Source organism: Pantherophis guttatus, chromosome 5 (assembly GCF_059756535.1).
Source record: "Pantherophis guttatus breed Tessera chromosome 5, ASM5975653v1, whole genome shotgun sequence".
In the NCBI taxonomy this organism is placed as follows: domain Eukaryota; kingdom Metazoa; phylum Chordata; class Lepidosauria; order Squamata; family Colubridae; genus Pantherophis; species Pantherophis guttatus.
In genome coordinates, this window is record NC_142067.1 from 16,895,657 (window position 1) to 16,901,063 (window position 5,407).

The 5,407-nt window shown below is 39.1% G+C and overlaps 1 long non-coding RNA gene across 1 annotated transcript; it reads right to left on the reverse strand.

Moving 5' to 3' along the window:
- On the reverse strand, nt 1-2,765 carry LOC117664139 (uncharacterized). Its single transcript, XR_004590928.3, has 3 exons — nt 2,302-2,765; nt 1,928-2,161; nt 1-571 (listed from the first exon to the last, which is right to left on the reverse strand). It is a non-coding gene; the product is annotated as an uncharacterized LOC117664139 (long non-coding RNA).
- Between the last annotated feature and the right edge of the window lie 2,642 nt (nt 2,766-5,407).

Below are 5,407 nucleotides of genomic sequence, written 5' to 3' on the forward strand. Positions count from 1 at the left end.
CTGATGGCATAAGGTATTTTATTGCGGTTAGAGGAATGGAGGACTCTTCTCATAAAATATCTCTGGACTCTCTTGATTGTATTTATGTCCGATATGCAGTGCGGGTTCCAGACAGATGAGCTGTATTCAAGAATTGGTCTAGCAAATGTTTTGTATGCTCTAGTTAGTAGTACAACATTACCAGAGAAGAAGCTATGCAAGATTAGGTTAACAACTCTTAATGCCTTTTTGGCAATGTTGTTACAGTGGGCTCAGGCACTTAGATCTTTAGAAATGAGTACTCCTTGACAGAGTGAGGGTCATCTACAAGGTCATGTCTATCTAATTGGTATTTTATGTTTTGATTTTTTTGCCAATGTACAAGACAGAGCATTTGTTGGTTGAGATTTGAAGTTGCCATTTGTTAGACCAATCTGACACATAGTCAAGGTCTTTTTGAAGGGTAGTTGTATTGTCGGTGCTGTTGAATAGTTTAACATCATCAGCGAAGAGAACACAGTTGCTTTTAATATGATCACAAAGGTCGCGATACATCACGTGACAACAATGTGACGACGCGAGTTTGACACCCCTGTTGTAATGGAATGAAAGCATTGATATAAGTAAGATAAGCTTCTATCACTGCAGAAGGAGAACAAGTTGAAAATCTCCTTCCCTAATGTCACAACATCAAGGTCATCTCTGACATACTAAAGCCTCAAATATATTATCACAATTACAGGTAATCCTCATTTAACAACCGTAATGGGAACTTTGTTGCTAAGGGACATGTTAGTTAAGCAAGACATTATGTGACCACAACAAATGTAATGACTTTTGTCTGCAAACATTAAATGCGGTCATTAAGCAAGACACGTTACCACAACCTGCAATTTTATCGCCGGTTGCTCCATTGATTCTGCTTGCCATAATATATCAGCTGTGAATTGCATAAATGGCAGTCACATGCCTGGGATGCTGTAATAGTTGTAAACTCTTCCCCCATTGTACAGCACCTGAATCTTGATCACATGATCCCAAAAGGACAATGCAACATTTGTAAATGCGAGGTCTGATTGTAAAGTTACTTTTTCACTACTGTTATCATTTTGAACGGCTGCTAAACAGGGCAGTTGCTAAGCAAGGATTACCTACTAGTTCTAACAGTGGTCAAGAAAGGGGTTAAGTTCTCTACTTCTCTACTTATGGTCTAAAAGCAGCTTCTGTAACACTTGAAACATCGTCATCCTTTGGATGTTATCCATGTATACCATCAACAATCTTGCATGCCTGCTTCAGTCAAACTTCAGCTACCTTTGATGTGCCTTCAATCTATTGTTTTCACATCTAATGCCCTGAGGAATAAGGGCAGTAGAGCATTTCCTCTTCCTGAGGGTTTCTGGAATAACTACTTTGCCAGATCTGAAAATGGTACCTTTTCTTTCTATATTGTTTGAACAGGAGTGAAAACACCCTCTGACGAGTGGTAAGCTGTAGCTAACTCTTCTGCCCAATTATGGTCATTTCCTTGCACCGTGTTTGAAGTTAAGGACTATGTAAATTGTCCCTTGCAATAACAGGTGTGGATTCACCTGCACTTCCTGCCAACACCCTCTAAGTGCCTTTCCTTGCCCTTTCCTCTCCTAAAGAACGGGAACAACCAGTCGGAGAAGTGAACACACCCTCAAAGTCTTCCTTACTCAGTGGTTGAGCTGGCAGCATTGTAGGGTCTGAGTGGGTGGATCTCATGCAGAGTACATGATCCATGCTTAGTCACTTATTTATTTAATTTTACTTCATAGGCTTCCCATTCCCTAAAATGATCAGGATGGCTAATAGTGTTAACGTGGAACAAAGCAACAAACTCTTTAAAAACACATTTTTCAAACTGAAATAGACATATATTACACCATATTAATGGGAATAATTATTACACAACTATACTTACTAGGGTTGCACTAAAAACTGCATTTTTTAAAAAACTCTTTCACAGATTTTGGTGAAATTGTTATGGATGGCATGCACAGTTCAGGCGCATAGAAAACAATGATCTTTCCATAGGCTACAGGTTAGCATGCTTAGTTAAATCTCATGGAGACCCACTATGACATAGTTCTTCCAATAGGGCCTTTTTAAATCAGGAATTATCATTTCTGTAGTGGCTGCAAAATGATGGCGCTGCCTAATCAAAGAGTACAAAAAAACAAAATAAAACAAATCAGTGTTTATCTCAGCATATAACAGAATACAATAAGCTCACAACTACCATTAAAGAAAATTTAAGGTAACTGAGAAAGATACAAAAAACCCGGAGACTTTTACCTTGAAAGGAACATTTGGAGGAAAGGACAATTTTGACAGACAATCCCTTAAAATTATTTCTATAGAATATAACGTTTCACAGCTAAAGAATAAGGAGCACGCCTATCAGAAGCCAACTTCATCCAAAACAGGCTAAATCACTGATCTCAAATTCAGTTTTCTATTTATCAATAATATCTTCATCTTTGGTTTCATTTTCTTTGGATTTAATTCCAGGGTGGCCTCCCTTGTTTAGCTAATTGTTGAACACAAATATCATTCAAGGGCGCTGTTGATTCCTTGGAATTGAATATAAACAAGAACGGAGCTGAGTGATATCAGATCCATCACAAAACTTCAGGCAACCTCCTGTAGGGTTTCATGTAGATGCTGAAACAGTTTGAGGACAAGAACAGTGCCTTCTAGATGACTGACAGATAAGCTTGAACCACAGGTGTCCAGTACAAACTGCAGTGACACAAAAATGGCTATGTGGTCATAGCTGAACCCCTAGTCTTTTGTCCTTGCACTATAACATTGCATGCAAATGTTGTGATTTGCATCATAATGATGCCACACATCATTTGTCATGTTTCCCCTTGCCCCTGTGCAGAGGTCTATGATTAAAACCTTTGTAATAAAGTACCTCCAAAACCCAATTCCACAAAGCAGTTCAGAAATAACAGAATAAGAGAGTTGGAAGGGACCTTGGAGGTTGCTGCAACCATTCTTCATATGTTTTAACCTCCATCTCTCTAATCATCTTTGTTATTCTTTTCTGCACTCTTTCCCGAGCCCCAACATCCATTTTTTCTACACTGAATTTCATTTTGTTAGATAGGACCCAGTATTCAAGTCTGTAGAGATCCATCTGGATCTTAAGCCTATCTTCTACAGTGTTGGCTATTTCTACTAGTTTAGTCTTGTCTGAAAATTTGATGAGTCCCCCTTCTATTCCCTCATTGAAATCGTTTATGAAGACATTGAAATGTACTGGACCTAAAATGGAAACTTGGGATACCCCACTGCTTCCTTCCATGTAGATGTAGTTCCAATGAGGACCACATTTTGAATGTGTTTTGTCACCATCAAATCCATCTGATGGTGTTACTGTCAATGCCAGATTTTTTAGCTTATCAAGAAGTAGGTTATGGTCTACTTTGTCAAATGCCTTACTGAAATCCAAGTATATTATGTATACTATTATGTATACTATGCATTTATTTTTAATTTTTTGAAAGTTAGGAAAGATAAATTCCAAATATATTCAACTTTTTACAAATATTTTGGGAAACCTGTGTGACATTTAGTGGCACCAGATAGCTATCTACCAGTTCTATTTGTTCTTTTGGCAGGTTTCAATGCCATCTATTATGATATCTAGATGTACTTCATTGGTTGTGAAGGGCATTATGTTATGGATGTTTTCTTCCTTCCAGTTTGTGTTGGTAGAGGGGAAAGAGACTGAGTTCTTGGTCTGTAGGGTTTCTCATGGCCTGACAAACTCCCCATTTTTACTTAATAACTACATGAGGTTGCTAGGTGAGGTCATCTATTGTTATGAGGCAGGTATTACTAAGTAGTTGATTATGCCAGCATTATAGCTTGACCTTGGGCAAAACAAGCAATACAGATGAGGTCCTGTCTCTAGGGATTATCAGAATCTGAATAGGAGAAATAAACTTTGGCTCATCTTCTAGCAAGACTGAATGGCTGTGGATTCAAGGACTTTCTGATTCCAGGAATTTTCCAGCTTTAGTTCTTGATGAGGTTTGTATTTGCCCAGCCTTATATACAATTTGTCGCTCGTCTTGGACTGTCAGCAATTGGACTGCTCAATGGGCCTGTAGATAGATTTGTCTATCATGCCAATTATAACTTTTCCTGGACTGAGGTTAGCATTGTCTGAGGTATTTTTTGAAAGCTACTTCTTTGACCTGGGCATAGGTCACATTTACCTGATCACTATTTTGGTGTTGGGTCTTCCCTCTGTCATCAGAGGCCATCCTTTTTACCCACTGTGAATTATTATTTTCCTGGATTGGAAGGCTCTTTTCCTGATCAATCTCCCCCTTGTCAACCTCCCATTCAGACTATTATTATGGACCCAGTCTTTGAAAAACCACTTGGAAGCTACAGTGGGTGCATACTGTATATAATTTTGCCCATGTCACATTATGTCAGTCCTAGCAGGTAGACCAAACTAAGAATCAACTGTTTGCAAAATGTGGTTGGCAGCCCTAGGATATCCACAAGACCCTTTTGGGGCTCTGCAAAGTCTAATAAATCAATACTTTAAAATTTCTCCATTTTAATTTCTAACATTGATAGATATAACCATTACAACCCAAAGGTCTTTGGGGTCTTCTATCACTTTTAAGAGTGCAAAGGGTTTTTGAAACCAAAATCTTTGAGACCACTGCTCAACTCTAAAGTTGAGTTTCTAGTGTTCTGGTCTGATCTACCTCGTAGGGTTGATTTCTACAACCTCCCTCGTGTGCATTGTATGCAGTTTTTTGTTTTGTCAAGGGGAATGCTAGCAGTCTTGCAGTTATTGCAGCTATGATTTGTGTTTTTTCCCCCTCCAGGTTTTAGCCTTAATTCTGCCTAATATGTTCACTGCTTAGAAATAGTGTGATGGAGGCAACCTATATTGATCAAATGTGAAGGCTTTCCCCATCCGTAGAATGCTTTTCATGTTACTTTTGTTATGTCATGGGTGAATTCCTTTTTTTCTGAACTAAAATTATTATGATTTTAAAAACTTCCTGCTGTGAAAAGTGATGTAAGGGGGAGAAAATAAATGCTTAATAGGAACAAGATACGATGCAGCCCTAAGGAGAAGAAAGTTCCATCGCATCTAATGCATCTTATTCCAAAACAGGAGAGACAAAGAGGTTTTCTTCGACCTAGAGCTTTCGTCGAGGGTTGAGCCTCCCTTCTGTTACTCCGAGACCGCTTGGTAGTGGGGATGTAACCCACCCTCAGCGAAGACAAGGCTGGTTTCACCTTCACCTCCGTCTCCCTATTGAAGGGACGCAAACGGAACCTTTGTCTCCGGAACGCTTGTTCCGGAGGGGCCCCAAAATAAGGGGCGCCGAGGGGGAAAAAAAACCCAAAACACTTG